General features: G+C 37.9%; 1 long non-coding RNA gene across 2 annotated transcripts in view; it reads right to left on the reverse strand.

The window, feature by feature from the left end:
- The window catches only part of LOC112988176 (uncharacterized), a 154,804-nt gene that overhangs the window by 75,458 nt on the left and 64,302 nt on the right, over window positions 1-15,044 (reverse strand). Inside the window, exon 1 of one of the 2 annotated variants that reach the window (XR_010388114.1) lies at window positions 4,778-4,870. The exons of the other annotated variant lie outside the window; for it this stretch is intronic. This is a non-coding gene — a long non-coding RNA (uncharacterized LOC112988176). Of the gene's footprint in view, window positions 1-4,777; window positions 4,871-15,044 lie in introns of those variants that run through there. 2 annotated transcript variants of the gene reach the window in all.

Below are 15,044 nucleotides of genomic sequence, written 5' to 3' on the forward strand. Positions count from 1 at the left end.
CATGGGTCCAATACCTGCAAAAGCCTTGCTTTCTTTTTTAATATTACTTCTTATTAGACTAAAATGGAAAGTGCAAGCTCCAGTCATGGAGTACATTGTGCAATGCACAGAACAAATTCAGACCAACAAAAATAATATGCCAGAACTGAGACCTGAGTGTTGCACAGACTTCTTGCCAGCCATTTTACAAAGGAATGCATTTCCCCCAAAATAACTTTCCACAAATGGATAATCCCAGCAAAGTCAGTGGGAGTTTTCCACAGGATTTAAACTGCTTATGGAAATAAGAATTTCCAGTATCCAGCCCAAGGCCCTGATTAGTTTGTATGTGCCTGAGTTTCCAGAGTTCATCTAGCAGGACTGAGCCTAATTCAGAGAACACCATTTACAAATGGCCATCTCTGGAATGATGAACAGTAGTCAGCTGGAACTCAGCATCCTGAACAGCAGTAGCAGCAGGAAAGGAAGTTTTGGCTGAAGATACTGAAGCAAATGCAGCACATATATCTAATGAGAGAGAAAGCAGCCAGTTCTCACTACAAATGATTCAGTAATTATTCTCTGCTTCCTAAATACATTTGAGAAGCCAAGAAGGTTAAAAGTCAGCGTTAAAACTTTTTTTTCTGATTTCTCTGGTAGAATAAAATACTAATTTTCTGCTGCCTTTACCAAATTCCCTTTGGCATTTAGTTCTGCTTATAACTAAGACATCGCTCCTCTGACACAGACCCCCATTTCCCAGGGGGTTGTTATCAGGTTTTGGTATCATGTTAGAAAGTTATGTTTCAAAGTGTGAACATTCTTCATCTTTGTGAACCTTGTTGCTAAACATATTAAGGCAGACTACAAATTAAAGCCAAGTAAATAAACTAAGGTTGAAGGGACAGCTTTCAGTTGTTTAGATTTCTCTGTGTTTCAGATACTAGTTAATTGTGCCTCTCTCAAGGAGGCAACAAGCATCTCGTATTTCAGCATCTTCTCAGTCTGCTGACAAAACACAGGAGAAGGAGAACTGTTAATGCCGCGCTCCTGCAGTTTACAGATGTTATGAAAAAATTTTAAAAATGCAAACCAAGATGACTCCATTTTTTGTAGAACAGATTCCTACACAAATGAACAGTATTGTGGTGCTTTGCTTCCCCACCCTTACATACCAGATGGCAGAACATGAAATAAAATGTCAGCTCTCGAAACAAGATGGGCATTGGTAGGACTGAGCTGATTTCTTCCCTCATTTGACATAAAGATGTTCTACATGAAGATCAGAGGTTTTTCTCCCATGCATACAGATTGCAAACAATTAAATGTATATTATAGTTTACAGAATCAATTTTTGCCCTATTTCAAACAGGATGGAGCTGGAGAAAATGAAAAATCTCTATACAGCTTCCCACCATTTGCTTTCTTCCTAAGTTTGTCCCACCCCCACCTCGCCCCCCACTTTCTTGTTACCAGGACACAGAAATTCCCACATATGATATAACTATTTCCTTTGATCCAAAAAGACATTTTGTGCTGGAAAAGATGAAAGACCACAAAGAGATGGAAGCTCCTCTCTCGATATTTTTTTATTAAACACACATACACCAAAAAGCAACTAAAAAGAGCAAGTAGTCTCTTAAAGTCTGGGTCTACTTAAGGTAACCTATCTGGTGTTTAATCAGTTCTGACTTCCTTTTATTCAGAAGAAAGAACTGCTAGCTGCAATGCTTATTACCTGTGGTTTGACAACAGTTTTAATATCAGGAAACCATTTACTGTGCACTAGGCCAGCACTGTTTTGTTTTATTTTTTCCTATTTTCAGCCTTTGACTATAAAAAAAATTTATTACATTTTGGCAAACAGTTATTAATGCAGGAATTGCTGGTCAGCATTCTTGCTATTTCAGTATCCTGACTTTGCCAGCTGCTTTCAAGAAAGCAAATTTTTCTGGTCAAACTTTACAGGTTACTATTGTCATCAGAGCCCGTGCAAGCACTCACTAGTGGCAGTGCCCCTCTGCTAAGCATGTCAAATAGTCTTTCTGTAACTTTGAAGATGATCCAAACAGTCATCTCATCGACCTTCTTTCTTACATACTACTAACCTTTGAGAAATTTCATTGTTTCTCAAAGGAAACTTCATGATTTTCCACTGACATGTTTCCATTGGTGAGCAGTACAACTGTCCTCATGGTCGGTAACAACAAGTTAAGAAAAATAAATTCTATCCCCAAATGAATTCCACGTCCATTTTGAATTGTGACACCAATAAATACATCCTTCCTAAAGTATACATTATATTTCCAAATCCCAGTAAAGCTGTAACACATTCTAACACTTTTTTTTTCTTATGCCACCATCCAATTTTTCCAAAGGAAACACAGCAGTTCTTTTCATGAGCTTTTTTCAGAATTTTGGAGGCAGACACTCAGCCATGCAGTAATTCCTAGAAAAAGTATAGCAAAACAACTGAACATTTGAACTCCCACAAATAACCTCCGCGATGATTTTCCACATGACCCAGAAGAATTATTTTTAGAACCAGAAAAGTAGTTTTATTCTCTATTTCCATTTAAGCCTTGTGATGTTGGATAGGACATTCAATAAAGATGCGTGTTATTATTTCTCCATGATGCATATTCATTCGGAAAAAATACATAATTCCTAGAAGTACCATCTATGAGGAAGACATGCTGTTCTAAGCACTGAACATCTTAGAGTAAGAGACAGCTTCTGTTTCCTGAGAATTTACAATCAAAGCAGACAAAATAGAGAAAACAAGATGATGATAAGTCTATTATTCTATTTTGCAGCCAAAGGATCTCCTTCAGTTTCTAGTTTTGCCACAGAGTTCTGTGTGAGATTGGTCAAGTCATCAACTTTTCTGGACTTCACCTCCCTTTTCCTCAGTACAGAATGCAAACTGTCAGTCCATTTTTGACAAAGAGCTCCATGAACAGATTAGCCATCTGCTTTAAACATAACTGTGACTTTCATACTTAATCAACATTTGGATAGTAACAATTTTCAGCTGTTCTTGCTCTGGAAAAACACGAGTGCATTCTGTGGAGAATGATATTCCACAACCCAACCACACCCTCCACTTAAAGCACTCTACTCAGCAGGAAAACAGAGCCGGCAGAGAAGGAAAGCCATATATCTGTGCTTGATATTGCAAAGTCCTCTTAACCACTCAAGAGAAAGTCATCCTTCCACCCAGGGCCTCCCCTCTGCCTGCAGTGTAGGAGGATTTGTCAGTAGTTAGGATGCAGGTCTGGAATAGGGAGATCCAGATTTTGCTCTCTGTTCAGTCCCAAGTATCTTGTGCCTTGACTGCCCTGCTAAGACACGAGAGTTTATGGCAAAGGCACTCAAATGCACATGTTGCAAGGGCCACATTAGGCAACTCCCTTCTACCCCTGATTTCTCCTTTTTTACTTTCCAGCAGCTTAGGGTAATAGGTAGCACTGGCAGGTCATAGAAGGGGCTCAGTGGTACAAATGAGACCATCACATTTCCATCTCTGACTTTCCTATGACTTCAGAGCCAGCCAAAACTCATGTTATTTCCATAGCATCTCTACTGTATTTGCTTCTCAGCTGATACATGCTGTTCCAAACCACAACAAATAGCAAATATTTATGACCTCCTTACAGGACCCCAAAACACAGAGTTGCTATCAGAATGCTATCAAACCTTTAATTACTGGAATGCTAAGGGGAGATACATAATATGGTATTTTGCACAATGTATTGATAGTTCCCAGACAAATTCACTTGACTTATTAACTAATCTCTTACTTATTTCTACAGCCTGAGGACAATCAACAGCCAACGAGAAATGCTGTGTAAGCAGCTTTTTCCTGTATGAAACTACACAGGGAACTTCAATTTGCATGCCACAGTAAATGAAGCCATAAATTCTGTTTACTGTAAAAGCCCATTACTATATATCATATTCTAGAATAACACAAATTCCGGTGCATGTAAATAAAATGCATTGCATCAAATGGTTGCAGAGGAGCTGTGGAAATGTGGACAGTGTGATATATTAAATCTCTCAAAAATGCTGCTGCTCTTCATGGATGGGTGATTTTCTTACCAATTAGGTTTTAGTGAGACATAACAGGGCTCGCACATTGAAAAATTCTGAAATCAAATATAAAAGCTCCTTCAAATACTTCAGCAACTATTTTAATAGCTACTAGGTAAACATAATCCAAACCTATTTATAAGGCACTCATTTATTTCTGACATACTTTCCAGAATTGGTACATGAGCACTTTCATTTATCTCCGTTGGTTTTCTCCCTGTTCTTTATTACAGTAATCATGCCAACAGCAAGATGCAAGAAGCCTATTTCAATTTTTAAACATTTTCTGTTTTTACTGTCTTTTTCATGAAGTCTTAACTTTCCCAAATGCTCCTTCTTTGGGCTATCTTTTTCTCCAGCTCATCTCTCCCTGGATGTGATTTGTCATCTGAGTGAACCTTTGAAACGTTAAGTATTTAGAGTGATATGGTATTACACCATGTTTTAAGAAAGTTCACTTTGCCTGTTTTCCTACTTTATTCCACTGGCCAGTGACTTGGCAATGGCTCACTTTCTCTCAGACTTCTGAGATCCACCTTGTAGCTAGAGGCACTAGTACGCCCCTGTCCTCTCCAGTGACTATCCAGGGAAGATTATCACGCTACTATCTACATGTAGAGAAGATACAGCCAGGTACCAAAGTTTGCATATACAGCCAAAAAACAGAAAACGCAAAAGTTAAGATTGCAAGGTCAACACTAACTCACGCGTGCTGCTCACATGCTCCATTTCAGTAGAGTCACTTGAATTTTTTAATGCAGTCTTTTCAAGGCAAGAGCTCTCACGCACTATGATCTCCATTCAAAATCCAAGAAAATCAAGGGACTGCTTCAGTTGATAAAAGCAGAGTTTGGATTTGAGCCTAGGTTCCTATCACAGATTAACTGGGACCCACTTCATCTCTGGGCTCTTCCTTAACATCAACAGCACATTCTGTTTCTCAAAAGTACAAATCTGCCAAAGCATTTATATTCCTATTTCTCAGGATAAACAAATACTCTACACTGCTTTTTTTTTTTTTTTTTTTTTTTCAGTAAAACATGGCAGATAGAATTCCTTGGCTAAGCAAATGGTTCTCTTCTGAGCTTTCACTTTTGCGGTTTCCCTCTCATGTTATATCCAATTGAAACGTCAATATGAACATTGATACAGCTGCAGTCTCCATATTTATTATACATTTGTTTCATGTAAGATTCATTACAGATCCATAGAATCTGATTATATGCACTTAGTTTGGCACTGACTTTCAGGTTTTGTTTTGTTAATTGCGTCAATTTTGTCTTTTTTTAAAAAAAGATGGTTAAGCACTTGAGAGAGGCTTTTAAGTGAAATAAAGATTCCATGAGAATAATCACTTTTAGGAAACCACCAAAAAGCTCCCACGAGAACAATATGATTTACAGGGAATCAAAAGGGAAATGGTTCAATTATAGATTTTTTAATTTAGGATTTTTGTATGGTGGACTTTACTTCGTAGCCTCCTACAAAAGAGTGCAGAACACTTTTCAGAACCCCATGAAATTTCTTATGTCATCTGTCCCTTCTATATAGACACGACACATTATACTGCTTCTTTTAAGTGAATTGCATTTACATGCATGTTCTAAAGGGTAAACTTATTTTTATCCTCATTTTATGGGTAGAAACAGTTAAATGACAGGCTGTACAAATGTCAGGATCACAGTAGATCACAGGATCACAGTAAGTCTGCTTCACTAATGTGCAGGATCTACGCCTAGGCAGAAATTCATTTACCGTGAAAACATACAGAGGAATATTCCCAGAACAAAACAAAAACATCTTATCAGTCCTTCCTCATTTGCCCCTTTCCATGAGTCCTCCTCTGCACTGTTCGGGAGGAAATTAGATTATTTTTAATACAATGTGTTGAGACGGTACTGTTGTGCTATCTCAGCAGGGAGCAGGCGGCCAGTGAAAGCGTGCACTCGGTGGGAGCAAGCGGAGCTGCCACAGTGCTGCAGCTGGACCGGGGCGTTATTCCTCCCAGTGCTGCAGAGGTCGAGGAGGGAAAACTCACTTGTTTTTCCCTCCGACCCCCTCCACTGCTCACAGTTAGAAACCATGCAACCTGGAGGGCAGTCCACAGCCCAAAGGAGTGGGAAAGGAGCAGAAATCTTGTGTCTCAACTTTGGCATCTGGCAGGCAGCACAGCGCACACAGACCCAGGCAGACCCTACCTGCGCATCAGGAACATGCTACACCTGCAGCACAGAGCTGTGCGTGACCCTGGCAAACGGCCAGAGACAAGTGTCTGTATCTCGTAGTCCAGGCACAGGAGTCCAGTCCAGTGTCACTAAACCCACGAGGACGCTTCCCCACTGAATTCACAGAGATCAGACCCCTACCTAGTGAGGAACTGGCACTAGGCACACAATCTCTCTCTTTTTTTTTTTAATCAGTCTATGAATTTGCTCCTTCCAATCAATGAAACCTCCCATAAGGATGAATTTATTGTTTGCTGCTCCTTCCATTTGCAAATTTAACAAAATAGTTCAATTTGCATCAATTTTTATAACCAAGGTCATTATCATAATCAAATAGTCGGGTTGGATTTCTTTTAGGTTTTGTTCCTTTTTGCACTTGAATGAATGTAAACTCAGACTCTTCAGCGCGTAGGAGAAATCTGGGTGATAGCCATATTTCAAGCAGTCATATCCACATCTCCACAAAGCAGGTTCCTATTTATACAACAGCATTTCTTTAATTAAAATTCAGGCATAATCAGAAACAATTAAGTAGACATCACTGAGGAACAAGATATAACAGCTTGTAATACATAAGCCATAGTATTAAGGCTGTAGACAATTTTCATTTGTTTCCTTATTAAGAAACATAAATGAAGCCTGGTAGTATTGAAGATGCTTAGAGAATATAGGTATGAGCACTTGGTGAGTTAATCACATCCAGACAGAAGACTATTGGTAATTTCTTTAATTACAGTACAACTAATCAAACACAGAAAACTCAAAAGAATTGGCTGGTTCCTATGGATTAGACTGCAGGGGTCCCATCTAATTTCAGCGACTTAACCCATGATTTCAAGTAATGTATTTCAACTTGAACTCCAGAACAAAAAACAAAGCTGTACAGCAGATGGTGAGGTTACTATGCCATTTTCTGGACTTTTATGTAATACAGTTACAGCTGAGGTTTGGTGGGGATAGAATATTAACAATAAAGTAAACTTACCAAAAGAAATACCTTTCTATAGGGTTAGTCCAATCAGTTTAACATTGCTGCAAAAATTTAAATTCATAAACTCTTAAAAAGCCATCTAGGTTCAACCTTTATTCATCAGACCAAATACAAATGTCATGAAAGTTAATAAGATTGTATAAACTGCTCCTTTTGTCAGTTTTAAGGCATTAATGTTTAAGACTGGCAGTTATTTTCTTTAAATTGCTGCTTAGTTTATCTAGGTTTCTTCATGTCTAAAATAAATTACTGTCATTAATTTAATATTCTACTGAATTGTAATGTAGTTCCTCTTCTAATTCAGTTTTGTAATATGCATTTTTCATATTTTTAAAAATCTTTATAAATAAAGATGTTTATACTCAGCTAACTCTGACATACAAAGAAGAATGAGAATGGTTAATCGCGAAGGGAAATCAACTCTTGCTAGAGAAGACCTAAAGAATCTTAAATGTATTCACAGTGACACATGGAATAATAATTACTTTTACATAGCGCTATAATGGAGGAGGTAACAGAGTATGTTACAGTGAATGAAAATAATACCTTGTCTTTAATCCAACATATGGTTTTCATGAAAGATGAACTTAAATTACAGAGCAACCAGGAAAAAATGAAGGTAGCAAGTGAACACACGGATAGACAATTTACTACCTTAATATCAATACAGAAGGAAAAATATCCTTCTGCCAAAACCTATTCATACAAGAGCGAAATGTTAAATTTTAGGGAAATTCCCTTCATCAAATAAAGCAGTCAGAAAGAATGTGAGGGCAATCCTTTGAAACATTCTAGGACCAAAAGGAGTTGCCCAAAGACTTGCAGATTCCTCTGGATTTTGTTATTCTGGAATATGTATTTCTTTATCTTGACTTTTCAGAGTACTTAGTCCTCTTGTTAAGTCTCATTCAGAGTTCAGCCAATTCTCAGCTTGAATATTCTAGGAGCTTCCTGACCTCAGGTGCATACAGTTCATTCTTCTTCCTAGACAATTTATCTTATCCTTCTTTTGAGGTAACTCAATTATTTCTTGATTAGTGATACAAGACAAAGAGAAGAAAATAAAACTAGTATATCAGTCATCAGCACAGAGTCAGGAAATTCACCTAAAGGTTTTTCTTAGAGATCTCTTTAGCAAGCCTCAATGACATGAAAAAAGAATGGGAGATCCCAGTGCCATCCCCCATCAGTGAGTGATTCTGATGCAACTAGACTGGTTATACACCACTGACATGACCTGAACTGGTCTTGCTCAGCTTATAGCCAATGCTATGGGATTCATTCACTCTTCAACATCTCTGCAGTAGGACAACTAACACAGGCCAACACAGACCTGGTCCCTTATGCACATGCACCATACAGCTCTGCTTCCTGAGAGACACCACTTGCAATACAGCTTCCTTCCATGTCTTAGCTCAGCATGTCCACTACTCTAGTGCTCTCATATAATACACTAGGTTTCATTCTTTGGCCATCAAGCCCCTGCTATTTTTTCTGGTCTCTGGTGTCACCATTTAGTTTCCTCTTCCACTCTCTATTGCTGTGGAGCTCTACCATTGCCTAGATACCCATCAAATTATGCTTGCATAAAGAAAAAAGTCTTCCATGTCTGCAGATAATCATTCACCACTACATATCCATTGCTTTACCATTTACTACTCTGAAGTTGCTCTACTCATGACAGAGTATCTTTCACCATTTCACTCAGGCTTCACCACAGAACTGGCTATGGCATCATCCTGGAAGGCAGATGGATAAGTTCCCTCATTAGATATCAAAGCTGTTTGTACTTCATTATGCAATGCAATCTCATTGAACCAGAGACTGAGTGACCAAACAGCAGTTCCTAATCTGAAAAGGACCAGTAACACCACGACAAACTGTTCTTTGAATGCAGGGTGATAATCTAGGCATCAGGAATTTTCAAATACAGTAAACACGGAGCTTGGGCAGACTTCCATTCTAACTGCATTGAGTGCATCAAATATGAATTAGAGAAGCAATCAGAGCATTTAAGCAATAATTATCACATACTGATTTCTGCAAAGGGATGAAGTGAAGGTATGAAGCACTTCTCCTTCCTCCACCAAGTAAGAGACAGTATTGGTAGAAGGGGAGCTGGAGAAAGTCAGGAAGAATGAGATGACTCTGTTTTTTCCCTTCACAGTTTACCCCTCTGTTGTGTGGTTTATTGCTCTGCATTGTGATGATTCACCTGTCTCGCGAACCCTGCAAATACAGATTTTCCTCTTCAGGTCAAATGGCAAACCTAGCAATATAAGTTAATAGAAGTAATGACCAAAGCTGATGTTTCCAAACATGAATGCTCAAAGTAAAGTATTCAGAGGTAATTTGGGCATATAGTTGATACAAAGATTTTTCAGAAGCTTTGAATATCTGCTGGAGTAAATGGGAGCAGTGGGCTCAGTATCTCTGATGATTAGGACAAAAGCCACGAAATATGGACGTGGATATTTAGTCCAGGCATACTAAAGTGAAGTACTTGATCTAGATTCTTCTGCAATTATACATTAACTTCAGTGCATGTTAAAACTAGTTTCAAAAAAATACTTTGTTTTTTACTGTTTTTTTATTCCAAACTGTTTGTATGTTGCAATCAACTCTAAGAAATAGTCAAAGTGATATAGGAATCAGTATAATTTACCACTCTCTGCTACTACCACTCAAGCGTCAACTGCCTAGAAATCTTCAAATTGAACAGAGTTGGTAACCATTCATTACCAGGATGAGTAGAAGAGAAGATGAGCAAATTGCAGAGTTTGAGGGTGCAGATGAAGATTCCTAATACAGATGAACATGGAAGGTTTGATTCCCGAGATAAAACAAACAAAAACATGCCATTTATTCCCTGGCTGCAGATAAGCTCAGGATGCACAACTGCACAGCCCTGAGGAGACATATTTATGGTCCCACGAACTGCCAAGCATTCTTAAATCCTCTTGGTCTCTAACTGTGAATAACAACAGACTATACTGAGAAAATGAGAAATTACCCTGCCCAGACTCACTTGAGTTAACAGGGATGTCTGTTATGATCTTTTAACTGGATGCTAACATATGATTGAAATATTCCTGAGCAAACAATATCCTTCCAGCTAGTAGTAGAGAGGAGACAACAGGTTTTTTTGCTATTACAGCTTATTACTTAACTATATGCTGTTTATAGCCCACTCTGTCTCTCACAGTGCTGTAATTGTCATGACACCATTCCCAAAGACAGAAAAATAAAAACAGGAAGAATAAAAGCAAGCAAAAACCATCACGACAAGTAAGTGATAATGATTACTGGAGAAGTTATATTCTGGGCAAATAGCACAATTACATACTATTTAAATGAAAGCCAACATCACAAAAGAAAAATACTGCATAGCTTTTCATTCTCTCACACATGAAGAAACTAGTTTGCTAATCTTGGAAAATTATGAATTAGTTATGAGGCAATTATGGGAGATGTTCTTTTCAGAACTGTTGTACAAGGAATAGCAATGACTGCAATAGTTAATTTTAACAGCAGTTTCCATTCTAACCTTCTACTTCATCTGACACTCTAAAATTCTCAAGAAAACAACAAAACATCTTCAGACAAACACCAAGTTAGAATAAAACAGTTCAGCCTCTAGTAAGTACAAGAAGGTATATTTCCAATATTAAAAAAAGTTTTAAACCCTTCCTGGAGCAAATGAAATGAGGAAAAGACTAGTCTTTGACTGAAAATAAGGATTGGGACAAAGAAACACCTGTGCTTCTTTGGAGAGTCATATCTTTTCCCCGAATCCAAATTCCGTAATAAAAAATAGGAAGAATGGCACTTCATTATCTCATAAAGATATTACACAGTTGAGAGATTAAAAACTGTGCAAGTCACAGATAGATAGCTGAAGACTAAAAGCTGACAGTTAACTTAGAAATTTGCTTATTCCAGAAAAGTTGGTCGTGATTTAACCAAGTTAAATCCATAATACTACATATCAGTCCAGTGAGGTAGACTTTTCAGTGTGACTGCAAAGCCCAGAAGTAATGAATGATTTGCTGTACATGCATTCACGACAAGCTTTGCTGGCTACCGAAAGGTTTAATCAAATACCCAGAGGGTTCCCAAAATGTTTGAGCAGATATTTAAGTATTCCTTCTACTATCTGCACACTTAAAAATGTATGCTCCTTTTACTCTTAAAACAGTCCATTTTTCTGTAGCTGCAGCCAAAGAGGATATGAGAGGAAAGTGGAAGGCATATTCTGCTGGTCCCAGAGCTCTAGGGAGTCCCTTCTCCTGCACGTCTGTTAAACTGCACAGTAAAAATAGTACTCTCATGCAGCTTCAGAACTGCACAGCAAATATGTGTGTAGGAAAATAGTTTTCTCCTGCCAGCCTCATACGGTTCAAAGAGGATTCTAGTAAATACTTCCAAATGATAAAATTGTGCACTGCTGCACTGCTGCACTATAGTACTATGTGAGACACAACATTTAATCTTGCAAGTGAAAACTATAATAAAATGCATATGCTTATGAAGGTTAAAAAGTAGATATGCAGCTATACTGAGCTAAATGTAGTTTTGCTGCACAAAATAGCACAGCAAAAAATGATGCTACAAAAGGTGATTTCAGAAAAAGAATAATGAGGAACATTCTGTGAAGACGAAAATGTTTCTACTATGCTAGATAGAAAAGTACAGAAAATAATACTTACAACTATAATTGTGTACAGTGAAAATGATTTTATGTAGTTTTGCACATGGCATCACAGAGCCTTAAATATTTCAACAGTCAAAAAAGGTGGCACCTGGACAATACAAGGTCATAGTAAGATTCATGTAAATGCTCTTCTCATTATTAGCTCAAGAACCAAGTGAGTGTCATAGTTTGATGGAACTTGAGCTCCAGGTCACACTCCAGAGGAAAAATTTTACACCTTGCATCAAGGAATTGTACTTTTCTCAGGTAGCAATTCAAAATATCCAAAGTCCTCCAGTACTGCTGCAGTTCTGCTCTCTTTACATCCTCTAAGGTTACCATATGCTTAGCTTAGACACAGTGATCACTTTATCAGGGCTTATTTGGCCATTGTGCTTTTTGAATTAGGAGATCACCAAAGGACCCAGCTTAGTATAATGATAGTGAACAGAAATTACTTTGGCTTAACAGGGAAATATAAATTCTGCCTAACGAGGACACAGCCACCTTGTGCCAACTGGATAAGTGGTGCTTAGACAGATGTTTAATACATACAAAATTCTCAAATCCAATCTTTTAATTAAAAAATCATCATAAAATAAAGATGCTCAAATAAAAATGACTGCTTGTGGCAAGGCCAGAGAGATTGTTATATTATTTCATTTACGTCTTTGAGAAATAATTTTTAGCAGTGTCTTCTTTCTTGGTCACCACACTACAGGGAACTCTACAGTATTTATACTGTGTCACGTATTGATTATTAACTGGACTCTTTCACTTCATCCAGTTTTAAGCTTGCCAAGTCTTTGTTATGTGTAGTGGTACAGTAATCTGTGCTCTTCTTTAGAAGTTAAACCATAACCAAACAAGCTGTTCCATGTAAAGTAAGGAAAAACAATTTGTTTTTCCCCTGATCCAAAGATACAGGAAACTTTTCCAGGGAGGAAAGGCTGTGCAGCCAGCAGCAGAATATTCCCTCTCTGTGCCTGCTCAAAGCTGCTGGCCGGTACTAGGAGTCAGAAAGGAAATGGAGCACAGGCTCCATTTCCTGGCACAGAAGAAGATTCGGGAAGGTCCTGGTGCCCACACTCCTCTTGCACTCTATCTGTTAGGCAAGTATCTCCTACACAGCAATAAGAGATGTCCTATTCATGCCATATGGGTCTATACAGCTATTCTGCTTTCACTGCAGTCCTTCCGTACATAGATGTGTATGTATCTTGCAGGCACAGACTTAGTGACCACTGCTAGGAAATCTCTTCAAGGAATAGCATTTCTTAGCAGACACACATTTGTAACTCTCCTTGAAACAAGGATTCCAGTATAACTGTGGTGAAACTCTTGTCCAAAAGAAGCTATGCTTATTTATATTCTGGAGACAGATTTGAGCCTTTAGTATCTTGTTTTCCATAGTAACTTTAACAAAGCAAGCCTTTTCCAAGGCTTACTAACGAACCTAGTATACTTAGGCAAATATTTAAAATATACAAACAAACTCACTGTCAGATGTTTTTTTCCAAGGCCTGGATTGAAACTGAGAGAAATAAGAAATAAATGTTATGTCCCTTCAAATCTCTTACAAACTCTGACGAATTAAAAAGCAACCTTGATTTTCAAGCCAAATCTCCCAGCTGCTTTTGCAATTCATAAAGGGTCTGGCTAAAGAGTTGGTTCACTTTTATAAAACCAGTTCCTTTTCACAAAAAATGTTAGTTTAATACAACTCAAATCTTGATTATTTTGTGCTTAAAACAAGCTTTGTTAAAAGACATTGGCTTTTGCTGCAATGCATACAAAACACTTCCACTCAATACATAAGAAAACACTTCTGAGTTTCATTTGGAAAGAGTGTGCCCCTTCCAGAATCAATACTGTTACTCAAATGGAGATTAGGATGAGCAAATTTGAGAAGAAAATTAATAAATCAAGAAATCCAGACAGAAAGATAAAGAAAGTCTAAAATTCTGGCAATCAGTAAAACTGCCAAAGCATGTAAGACAATATAGCTCCAGAAACTGCATATATCAAAATTCAGTTAATAGGTGAACAATCAATTGAAGTTTCAAACTGACAATAACACTCCAAATGCCAGAATAGACAAATATCAGTTTTTGAAAGGATGTATTTCATTATATGAGAAATATCTCATATTTCACCAAGGCTAATCAGCATTGGATTCTCAAGGATTCTTCTACCAACTCGTAGATATAAATTTCAAAGACTCACTAGCTAACAAACTTTTCTATTTTCCTTATAAATTTATGAAGAGTGTGTATTCTGTACCTGAGCTGTTGTAAGCAGAAAACAAAAAACGTTTTTGTTATACAGGCACACAATTATTCATACATGCAATTGCATAACTTTCGGGTGCAAATACAGACATTGCAAATACACATGTGAATGTTGTAATCTGACTCACCCGAGCATTTCTCAACAAATTCAGATTTTTCCTGTCAAATTACACAAAAATAGCCATATATGAACTGAACGTGTTTCTCAGAAATACATGTGCTAGGCTTGCCACAAAGCCTTTTTCCACTTCAAAGCTCCATTACTCAAAATAGCTGTAGCTCTGAAGTATTGCCAAAAGGCTGGCAAGGCACAGAGCAGCTTTCACATGCAAGTTGCAGCCACTTGTTTCTCACCCACTAAGTGGCAGCGAAGGGATCTGGAGAGATCTTGGCCAGATTATACCTTGCCTCCCCAAATACACAGCCTGAGTCTGTACTTCTGTAGTTCAGCTAGTCTTTCCCAGGAGAAAAGCTCTTCTTTCCTCAACTTTCTGAGTTTGTCCTCACTTTCTAATGTGTAGCACAAGCCACAACTTCCTTACTCTTCATTCCGTAAATATTAGACAAAAGGCCAGCTCTGTAAACTAAGACATAGCTAACTCTTCAGAAACTGAAGTGGGAACAGGACAGCATAAACTCCATTACACAGCAAACTTCAGCAAATCTCCAGAACTACAATGACATGGTATCATCTGAACAGGGTGCCATCAGGCACACACAGGAACACATGCCACTAACAAAAAGTGAAACAGCAGCAACCTGGAGCTCAA

Source organism: Dromaius novaehollandiae, chromosome 3 (genome assembly GCF_036370855.1).
Source record: "Dromaius novaehollandiae isolate bDroNov1 chromosome 3, bDroNov1.hap1, whole genome shotgun sequence".
Taxonomy (NCBI): Eukaryota; Metazoa; Chordata; class Aves; order Casuariiformes; family Dromaiidae; genus Dromaius; species Dromaius novaehollandiae.